The 12,104-nt window shown below is 42.4% G+C and overlaps 1 pseudogene; it reads right to left on the bottom strand.

Annotated features, from left to right (window-relative positions):
* The window catches only part of LOC148542716 (uncharacterized), an 81,906-nt pseudogene that overhangs the window by 10,844 nt on the left and 58,958 nt on the right, over positions 1-12,104 (bottom strand).

Below are 12,104 nucleotides of genomic sequence, written 5' to 3'. Positions count from 1 at the left end.
GAATTGTTTTTGAAAGGCTGCAAAACATTTATTGAATGTTAATGACGCTACTTTGTAAAAGAAAAATGTTCAGATCCTGTGGAGTCATCTGATTCTGAATAAAAAAATCAGGCTCATTACTTTTCAATCAGCCCTCATATATTCTTTAATAATATACTCTCAGGTCACTTGAGACGATTATGGACAATGTCATGAAGATCTGACGCTGAAAATGTAATGAGTTCATTTAATACCACATTGATTACTTCTATGAAGTGAGCATATAAAATATATTTATCAATCAATCAATCATTCATTCAATTAATCAATCTCTTTGTTACAACAATACCCACTATATATTTTCAATCTTCTATTTATCGTTCTGCACCATAATCTTATCCATTCCAAGTTTACCAGAGAGTCAGGATTAGTGTACAGTATCTTAAAGTGATGGTTTACTCTCTCATTTCCATTAAATGGCTGCTCCTAACCTCTGGAATGCCCTTCCGCTCTCTATTAAATTTTCATCTAGCCTCCTAGCCTTCAAGTGTGCCCTTATTTTTTCATTATTTATCACCCCTCCTCCTCCTAACTATCCAGTCTCTGCCCTCCCCTACTCTGCTCTCTTCTCCCTATTGTGTCCACCCGTATTCCTAACAGATTGTAAACTCGTATAAGCAGGGTCCTTTTCTGTTTGTCTTCTCTACATAGTTATGCTAACTGTGCATTGTAATTATGTATCTATGTTAATTAGAGACGTGCGCAGACCGCCGTGTTTTGCTTTTGGTTCTAAATTATCATCATGTTTTAATATAAAAAAAAAACACTCTCAAGTGTCTTGGTTTCTTTAAAAAATTATAAAAGCAGCTAAAATCACGTTACTTGGACCAGTTATTGTTTCTATAGTATTATTAACATCAATAACCTTAATTTCCAGTCAATTCTGACCACCTAACAGCACCTGATATCATGAGATCTGGTCTTAAACGCAATCGAAAATACGGGATATCCGGTTTTTAGATCCAAGTTCCGAACCTTCGAGAAGACCCGGGTCGGGACTCGGTTTTACTGGGAACCCCAAAGTGATCCGAGCTGGGACTCGGTTCAACTCGGAACCCCAAAGTTCGATTTCAGCAAAACCGAACCTCTCAAATCTCCAAATGTTAATTTATATACTGCATGCATTAATCTGTACTTATGTATAATGTTGTAAATTTAATTCTTGACAAAGCTACAGTAACCTTGTGGCATCTTATAAATAAAAAATAATAAAAATAGTATTAATAAATGGGAACTCCAATAATATTTTCCCCTATCTTAAATACAATGTTCGCTGTTGTAAATGTTTCAGCTTTCTTCTAGTGGAAAGACTTATCTGCTTTTCTGCAGCATTACTCTTTTTAAAAAGGCATCAAAGTAAATTTACACTACCAGATCAGCCATGTAAATTCAGAAACCTATGCATTAGTGCTTAGCTTTCATGCAGCATATGTACTTCATATTTGTAAGGATTTATATGTTTGCCCGGGTAACCTTAACCAAAGGTCATGGAGCTCTGTTATGTAGCTGTCAACTCTTTTGTAAAGATTGAATTTGGGAAGGGGTGATGTGAGAACGCTGACTGGTATCTGTAAACCGCCGTTGCACTCATTAGCACAAACAGATAAGTAGAGATATTGAAGACGAGTTTAATTCCAGCATAATAAAAATTATTAAATATATTGCTAATAATGCTATTATGAGTTTGGTCATACCAATTGAAAAACACTTATTTGGTTGAATTACTTATATTACTCCCTGCACCAAACATACATACATTAATCAATGCAACCTGATTGTCAAGCTGATTAGTCAATGAAACATGGATCACTATAATATACAAAGTCTGTCTCGCTATGTATCATTTTCTAGCTGGAAGGCAAATTGCACTCTAATACTAGCTAATCAATATTTACATTTTTATAGCTTTGTGTTAAAATAATGGAAACAGTCCTAAATAGCAAACAAGGCAAAATGCAACCCAAGGGCTGGCTGCATTCTTAAGCGCCCATTTATTTAGGCCATAACGCTTCTAGACAAAGGCTGACAAACATTGCTTTCTTCCTGCATATGGGACTTATAAAGGCAGTCAGAAAAATGCTTTTAAAGCACTTAGACTGAAACTGTGTTTGAAGTGCTGCTTACTTGTCATAGTACTGGGACATCACAGTACTCTATATGTTTAACTGTCACTGTTACTAGGTCTTAAATATTTGTGTGTGAAAATAGTTGGAAATATGTGTGTACATGTTTGTAGGTGTAGCAGAGTTCCAGTTCACAACAGTGGATGCCCTGATACAATGAGCAGCCAAATTGCTTAACCAGTGGAGTGGTTTAATTAATGTTATAAAAGGTATTGCCGTACTCACTGTTATACACTTGTTTGATGGAGCAGTGCTTGAGCAGAACCAATCACTATATCAGTATTACGACAAAAGTTCAGTGCACAAGTTCCCTGGATACTGGCCCTGTCATTGTGTGCAGCAACTGTGTGTGATTCGGAAGCTATTCTGGGTAAATAGGCAAAAGACTGGGGACCGATACATGTAAGCACGTTTCATGAATCACGCCACACAGCATTATAATTAATCTGCGACTTTATACTAGCTACATTGCGAAAAGAATACTAATCATAAGTGCCCAGGGTGCTATAAGTGACTTTGGATGCAGCTACAGTATGATGCCACACAGATGCTAAATTAAGAAATAAGTACCGTAATCCGGGAATCGTTACCCGTGGCAGAGCGTCTATGACGCCTAATGCATCTTGTGCCATATGGTGCAAAAAGGACAGATGTATGAGCACACATCTGTATGCCCAACCAGGTCATAAACACAAAACATCTCAATAACATCTGATTCCATAGCAAACAATTTGCTATTACGTTTGAGCTACATTTAAAAAAAAAACCCCTATAGTAAAGCAGACATAATCATGATCTTTTCATATACAAATAAAGGGCCTGATTCAGGCCCAGTGCACACGTGCAAGCCCTGGAGCGAGTGAGACCTTCACTCGCTCTGGAGCTCGCAGCAAAACGGGGCGGCTGTCAATGTCGATCAACAGCTCGCCCCATTTTGTAGGCTGGTGGGGGTAAGGAACACCTGCCGTTTGTGGGCGGCCCTACTGACATCACTCGTGATGTCAGTAGTGGACTTCCGGCTCTATTAGAGCTGGAAGTCCACTTGGCATTGCGAGTGCTGAGACCCTACCACAAGGGTCTCCTCGCAATGCCGATAATCGTGACCATCGTCAGGCGGCTCACACAAGCTGTGGGTGATCACCCACAGCTGTGCGAGTGGCCTGGAGGACGGAATTAAAAAAAAATAGGGACGCCCTGATTCAGAGCGAGCGCACGCAAATAGCGTGCGCCTCTGAATCAGGCCCTAAAGTTGCTAAAAATGAAAAAAAAAACCATTTACTGTAATTATGCACGATCAATGAGGAAAGCATCTATTAGCTTCAGAGGTGCAGGGCCGTAGCTAGGGTAGTGCGGCCGGTGTCATCGCACAGGGCACCACAGGTCAGGGGGCGCTGTTTGGGCCTGTCAAATATCTGTTTATTATCATTCTTGCTTGTGGCTTCCTCTTATTTCATCCCCAGCATCTCCTGGCCTCTCCTATCTCTTCTCTGGCCCTTCCCCATGAAGTCATGGCCCTTTTTTGGGTGCATTATGCCCCTTTGAAAAATGAGGGGGGCGCCAATGCTCTTTCTGGCACAGGGCACCAAAAAGTCTAGTTACGGCTCTGCAGAGGTGGATCTACAATCAGCCAATTAGAAACAGTAGTCTTGCATTGGTGGCTGTCACTATCATCGAATTGTACTTGCGCCAAATCTGGGGAGTCTGCCATTGGTTACGCTACTGACAGAGATATGCGCATCTTCTACCTCAGTTCACAATTACACACACGTGCCTTTACTGTGCTTGGTCTGCATTACCGACACACCGCTTCCCTCCTCTGTTCCTTCCACCTCTCCAAAGCATACGTAAGGAAGCTGAAGTACCAAATCTGCATATGGAAGTGTGCGCTCTCTTTTTTGGTGAACATACACAGTACAATTTGCCAGGCAAATGTCATATGCTCACCACTGCGTGAGCCCTTATATAACTTAATACAGTATCCACAAAATTACAGTATTTGTCCATACAATAAATATTTTACTGTACAAGGTACAATGCGCAATATCTTCCTACATGACCAATAACAAAGTGACAATGGATATATTTTTAAATATTGACAGTTATGTACAGGATATGGATGTGGGTGCTCCAAATACTCAAGTTTAAATGGGACTTTTGGAACACTAATACCTCTTTCAGACATAAATTTCCAGGGCAATGAGCATGGGTTGAAACCAGACTACCCCTTTTACACTTAAAGTGGATGACCCGTGTTATTCCCAGGTTGTCACCCTTCACAACGGACCCGGGTCTTGCAGTGACCAGGGTCTTCCAGTATTCAGTGGGCACTTGGAGATGATCTCATCTCCAAGTGCCACTGTCCCTGGCCAATCAATTTGTTTTATGCGTGAACCGGGTCATCAAGACCCCAGGTTGCACCTTTCAAACTTGAGCCGTGTCATCGACAAGCGTTGCAAGTCCTGGGAAAAACCCTGCTAGCATGCAGGGTCACGCATCCGGGGCTACCAATCCGGGTCGCAAATTTCAGACATACAACAACCCGGGTTCATGCACGTTCACGCGCAAAATAATGGGTTGCTGGAATATTGTTTGTGGCCTAATCTAAAATAAGCGTATGTGAGGAGAGAGTGTATTCATTTTTATCAAGCCTGAAAAGGTGGTTTGGAGAAAAATTATTTATTTTATTTATTTTTGTCATCTTTATTTATCATTGTTTTAATTACTTTGAATATTTTACTTCATAGCTGCTAACCACTATTGTATGTCTTACAGCTGATAGCGACATCTTTTCTTTTACAAATTACTACTTTTAAATACTCAATTAGAGCAAAGAGAATCACAGGCAGCAAATTGCTATGTAATTTAAATAATCTTTACTAAGGCGACCAACATTCAAAGGAAAACATGACAGTATTAATGAAATCTATTACTAAACACGCCACTTGTTTTATGCATCAGAAGATGGTCTCAGTATGGCATTGTAACATATGTATTTTAATTGTGTTGTGTTTCTAATATTTCTATTTGTTTCTAGTTCTACAATCCAACATTTATTTAATTATAGTTTTCTAATTATAATGCACAAGGGTAGCAAGTGCATGATCTGCAAACTATGGATTTTCTCTAGCCCTTCAATCTCCCAGAAAGCCACTGGCGGGCCTCCACTTCTCATTTTTTATTTAACAGGAGACATACAAACCTAGGATCGAGAAAGCCAAGTTCCTCTTTAATGATATCACTAAAATGTTAATGCACTTAATGTTCTTTATAAGTAATAACAATGGAGGAAAAGCTCACAATTTCTTCCCAAAAATTGATAACTTGCAGCTATAAATGTGTTTTGTAAGCAGTCTTAGCAGGAAGAGAGTAAAATGGAGAAAACTGCGACCGTTCTTTCTTACAGTCTCAGTAATATAAACATTTGTCATTATTTAAAGACCTCACAGAATATTTCTTGAGGCTCTTACTGATTAACTAGCTTTTGAAATTCAGTGAGACTATAAAACTGTGGCTGAAATACATGAATTCAGCATGATAGCTTATATTGTGATATTTATTTCTTAAACATAATAATCAACCAATTTCCACTAAGCCAGGGCAGTGCAAGTGATAGAAATCTCCTTAGATAGGGTCATTGTAATACTATGTGAGACCCGAAAACCAAGATGAAGGGTGTCCAAAAGGGAGTCGTTGACTTTATGGAAAGTAATGTTGATCTGTGTTACTGATATGCGTCTGATTTTGAGAACTGGAAAGATAGAATCTCGGGATATCCGATGCAGTTTGCGATAAGCTAACAGTGTAGTGTATACTGGTTTTTGTGAATGAACAAACTGTACTGGGAGAAAGTATAAATCCATGTCAGATACTGTAGTTTATCCATCCATTTGTGTGCTATTGTGGCAGCTCCCCTATGGTTTGTAATGACTGGGAGAGTTATTCAGAGATACTAGTGGAACATTTTTTCACCCTACTGTCCCATGTAACTATTAACCATCCTTTTTATGTTATCAGTCCCACACACATTATTAATGTAATAGTGTTCTCATGTTACTCAAAAAATAAATAAAAATGACTATTTAGCCCTTTCAGTGATGCAATCTGAATGGTACGAGACGCTCTGGGTCATACTGGACACAGATCATCCCTTTTGCAGTGCCCTTAGTATTACAGCATGATACATCAGCCATGTGCGGTAGTGGGAGCGCAGTAGACAGGAGGGACTGGAGCTGAGCTGGCCTGGAGGATCGATCCCGTGCAGTGCAGCTCCCTGATGTCAGCTGTGCTGGGGGGAAGCCAGGCAGAGAAGGAAAACGGGGGAAGGAATCTGCAAAGATCTCAACCCTCTCCTAAGCTTCCCTGCTGGGCACAGCTGACAGGAGAATGGAGTCGGGATGTATCAAGCATCACATTTTGAATGCGATACATCCCGCCACTTACCGTATGTATAGTGGTGTTTATTAACGCTGTATGTATGTAGATTTACAATTAAAATGATAGGCAATGCCATCTATAGAACTCTCCTCCAAAAGCCTGGTGGTAAATGTAAATGATACTGTAATAATTTGAAAAGAGTATGTAAGCATCCGTTTTCACATTATTTTAGTTAATAAAAATGATTGCAATAGGCTTAGTTACCAATGCAGGTCAAGGCTGCAGAAAATGTTAACATATTTTAGTAATAAACAAAAGATATAAAAATAGAAAGAAATAACGTAATGAATAAAGATGATGGACGATAAAGAAAACAGCATATGCTTCTGCATGCACCATTAATGTATATTTTGCATTTGTGTTCATTAACCAGTTTTTGACATGTAATTCATCAGCACAAGTGGGGATTACAGGTGTCTAAGGGCTCTATTTATTATCATTATTTTTACTAAAATAAAGTGAAAAAGGGTTTTTTCACACCCTTTTCACATTATTTTAGTAAGTTATTACAGGGCAATTGGAGTAGAATTCGTAAAATTCTACTCCAACCCCTAAGTATCATTTATTTTTAGTAATCAGATCACATTTCCCATAATTGTAATGGGAAATGCGATCTATGTGCAAGTTACTAAAAATAAATTGTGAAAAAAATACCAGGGAAAGCCCTGTGATAATGCCACCTGGAGGTGGTGTTATCCAGGGTCTACCCCAGTTACCGGACTCCTGCTCCGCTATAACGGGCAGAGCAGAGCCCGGAGCCGGCCCCAGTGATCAGCTGTGTGGTCTAAACAGACCACATGCTGATACTGTAAAAAAAAAATAGTAAAAAAAAAAAAAACTTACCTGAGTCCAGGGACCGGAGTGTGGAGCTCCGGTGATGTCCTCCCTGTGGTCAGCTGGTCTCCCATACTGCACTGCGGCCCGGTCATCAGGTGACCGGGTCCCAGTACAGTATGGGATGTCAGCTGACCGGAGTCATGGAGGACATCACCGGAGCCTGGATCATGCAGGTAAGTGCAATTAAGGGAGGGGGGGTCGTGGGAAGCGGGGGGTCACGATCACGGGGGGGGCTTAGTGCCAGGGGGCGGGGATCAGCACCAGGGGGTAGCAGCGGCGGGCGGTCAACGCATGTGCGGGAACTTGTCACGGTATATTTTGCGAAAATACCGTGATAAGGCTGCGGAGGGGATTCGCAGGGACAGAGCTTTATCGCAAGCTCTGTCCCTGCTATGCAAATTCAGTCGGTAATATCACACTACAATCTGCATTCCCAATGCGGATTGTAGTAAATAGAGCCCTGAGAGGTCTATTTATCAAATAATATTTGCGCGATATTCCCCGGAAACACCCATTTAGGTAAAATCTATATTTTGGGATGCAGGTGTTGGGAAAACACTCAGAACCCTTGGTACACCCCCCAAAGAACAACTAATCCAAAAAAAAAAAAAAAAATTCCAGGAACACCCCAAAAAATGCATTAGAAATTTGGGGCAAAATTGAAAAAAGTGGGGAACAACTTCAAAAACTAGCAAAATTAGCTTCTGGGGGTGCTCTTAGAGGGGGCCAAGTGTTTTTTGGGATTGCAGGTGCTTGTTTGACGGAGGAATTACATTTTTCTAAAACTGTACTTTAGAGACATTAAAATATGCTAGTACCCATTTTCAAGCACCGCAAATTTGTTGGGACTACTTATTTGCTCCACAAAACACTGCTTTATGCCATTTTTCACCACTTTTACCAAGAGGCTAATAGCAAACAATTACTACCACTTAGGTACCCTAACTAGTTCAATTAGGGCTAATACTAAACTACCATAATGATTTCTGAAGTCAGCCCATCTTTTTCAGGGGTACAGAGTGATTTCCCCAATTCAACCTGCACTTTTCATCTGGTTCACATTCGCCGGGTCCCGTTTTTCCCTGTTTGGCAATTGAGTACGGAGGAATCGGGAGCGCACACGAAAGTCAGGCAGGCGGAACTTTCTCACCAATGCAAAACTAATTGAATATGGCCCTTACTTACTGTAGAAGAGAAATCTATGAAATGTGTGTTTTTTTATAAAATGCAGAAAAAAAATTTCAGGAAACTATTAACATTGTTTTTCTTTATCAGGAATCCATATTTTGGGGAAAATGTGCATTTCTTATTGACCTTTTTAATATGAACAACACATCAATACAGCTTACCGCCAAGGTAGCATTGTCAAGTCTACTTTTAATGGGCAGACACATTACCTATGCATTATGGTAGTACGGCGTCATCCATCTCTAAATGCATAAGGTCTGATGCAGAGTTCGTACTTTGCTCTAAAGAAACATGCTTGGAAAAAATACCTATTTTCGACTATATGCAGATCTGTATGTATCCTGAATTGGTGCTAAAGGTGCAACTCCAAAAAAGCAGCTTATGTGCAAGTCTGCATACAGATGTGCCCACATACGTACACCTATCCTTAAATTACAAAAAAATAGCCCTGTTTGTCACACCATGAGAGATGCGTCTAAGCAGCTACGCATCTTTTTTGCTCAATAGTTGAGTCAAGTTTCATCTTTTTCACACTGCTAATCAGGGGCGCGTCTACCCATTGACCAGGATGGCACTCGCCGGGGGGGGGCGCCGTCCGGTGGTGCCACCCACAGCCAAGGAGTAGATCAGGCCAGGACTGCCAGGACTGGAGTCCCGGCTCCAGGGTATGTCCCTGGCTCCTACCCGGGGCAATTAATTATGGCTGGGTAGCTGCTGGCGCTTGCCGGTGGCTGCTTGGTACGAGCAATTAATAGATAGTGTTTTTTTTTTCTTTACACAAGGTGCACGTATGCTTGCCACATTGCTGCACTCACTGAGGAGCCTGTCTGCCGGCGCAGCCACATCCAGAAGAGATGGTAAGTGTCTGTGTGAGCTGCGGGGGCTGAGTGTGGTTCAGAGCTTGGGACACAGAAGAGGGCTGGCTAGGGATGCAGAAGAGGGCTGGCTATGGAGAAAGAAGGGGGATGCCTGGGGACAGTAGAGGGAATGGCTGTGGAGAAAGAAGGGGGATGCCTGGGGACAGAAGAGGGAATGGCTGTGGAGAAAGAAGGGGGATGGCTGTGGAGAAAGAAGAGGGGTCTGGGGACACAAAAGAGGGACGGCTGGGGAGACAGAAGGGGGGATGGCTTTGGACACAGAAGAGGGCTGGCTGTGGAGAAAGAAGGGGGATGGCTGGGGACACAAAAGAAGGATGGCTCGGGAGACAGAAGAGGGAATGGCTGGGGAGGCAGAAGAGGGAATGGCTGGGGAGAGGGAATGGCTGGGGAGACAGAAGAGGGAATGGCTGGGGAGACAGAAGAGGGAATGGCTGGGGAGACAGAAGAGGGAATGGCTGGGGAGACAGAAGATGTGCTCAAACTTCATATGACTGCATTGCAAGCGTCCATTATTGGAACATGGGCATTTGTTTTTTGTTTTACTTTTGCGTTCCAGTTTTGTTAATCTTCCTCAGCTTTTCAATATCCTATTTGTAGCCAAATGTCTGTGATTTATATTTATACAGTACATGTTATGAGAGGGCAGAGGGCCTGATTCAGAGACGGACGCTCTGAAAGAGCTCTCGCTGTGAATCAGGGCATTTTTTTTTTGGAGCGGCCTCCTGGCCGGTCGCATAGCTGTGGGTAATCATCAAGACCATCGCGACCATCAGGCATGGGATGAGACCCTTGTGGTAGGGTCTCGTGCCCACAAGCCCCTAATAGAGCCGGAAGCTCTCCCACTGACATCACTGGTGATGTCAGTGGGGCCGCCCACAAACGGCAGGCGTTCTCATGGGAACGCCTCCGTTTGTGAAGCCACCACCCCGGCCATGCCCACCAAACGGGGCGAGCTGTCAATCACCATCGACAGCTCGCCCCCTTTGGTGCGAGACCCGGAGCGATGGAGCACCCGTCGCTAGCCGGGTCTCGCGCATGCGCACGACGGAGCCGGCTCCATCGTGCGCATGCCCAGTGGGCAAACATCGACCAGGTTGCGAGCGCTCAGCGCTCGCTACCGGGTCTGAATCAGGGCCAGAGTCAGCAGGAGTTGTTTCAGTAGAAAAACAAAATAAAACAAACTGTATCTGCTGCTTGCTCTCAACACACAAGCAACAAGGCAAATCCCTTTTTGATAATGTAAAGATAAAATAAACATATATATTTTTTGAGGGTACGATAGCTCTTCAAGACACATATGCATTATAATTCTTTCTTGTCTTACAATTTGGTATGTGCACAAAACCAGCCTCACAGTTACTGGGACTCACATTACTTGCTTGTTAATACCTTGCTGGCAGAGATTTCAGGTAGAGTTAAGTGCACATGCCTGTAACCAGATTGTGCTTGGGATGCTAAATTTGATTATGTGTGAGATATGGGTTATTTCTGTAGTGAGTGCTTACAAGTGCATAACCATTGTAGATTGCCAAGCAAAAATAACCTGTCTATAAGACAGAAGAGCATTTTGCTAGTGAATAATTTATATGATGCTTTGTTATTAGCTCTCTTAAAAAAGAGAAAGTAAATGAAAGGATGCTCTGTTGCAGGGAAATGTCTTTTGATAAATGAGCTGAGATATGCACAGTAACCATGTTGTGTAGAGGAATCTGGTGTGCTCTGACTTAGGGGTATATTTACTAAATTGCGGGTTTTTAGAAGTGGAGTTGTTGCCCATAGCAACCAATCAGATTCTAGCTATTATGTTCTAGAAGGTGCAAGATATATGATAAGTGGAATATGATTGGTTGCTATGGGCAACAACTACACACTTCTAAAAACCAGCACTTTAGTAAATATACCCCTTAGGGCCTGATTAAGAAAGGTGGACGCTGATACATTGGCAGCTGGGATCCCGCATGCATCTGCTGTGTGAAAATAGGCTAATGCTGTAGCCGTCTGGAAATGTATTGAGACCCACTGCGGCTTCATAGATCCAAGTAAGTGCGTACAAATATGAAACCGCCATCGCAAATAATTCGATAATTGGCCATCTGAGCAGCCCTATGGTCCCGGCAGAATGGTAGCCTGAACTGAGACTTTGGAACCACGTACGGGATAACAGGCACAGGCTATGACACACCCTGAAAACACCTGCTTTTTTGTGGCCCCCCCAGTTATCTCCTCCAAACGGTCACTGACTGTCAATCACTTTGCAAAGTAATTTTCACAGCAAGTGGCATCGCAAAGGTTCCTTGGCGTATGGGCAGGGTGATCGTGACGCATGTGCAGTCGACCAATAATCGTTCAACTGCGTACTATCAGAATTGCATACATCTCTGAATTGGGCGCCCTACCGCCTAATTCAGAGGTACATACTGCACACTAGCGATGTCGGACACAAGCGGCCGATGTTTTTAGTCTCTACATGTGTCTGAGACGCACCAGTGCATGAGTCCCCATGGTTACTGTACAAAGACACAGATCGGAATTGCATGCAGATAGAAGCAATTACAGTGGGCATTTGTAGGTGGTACTGGCGGTGGCAGACAGAAAGCCGACAGTC

Source organism: Taudactylus pleione, unplaced genomic scaffold (genome assembly GCF_031769625.1).
Source record: "Taudactylus pleione unplaced genomic scaffold, aTauple2 ptg000009l, whole genome shotgun sequence".
Taxonomy (NCBI): domain Eukaryota; kingdom Metazoa; phylum Chordata; class Amphibia; order Anura; family Myobatrachidae; genus Taudactylus; species Taudactylus pleione.
Note: the sequence above shows the minus strand (reverse complement) of the source record. Positions and strands in the feature narration are given on the sequence as shown.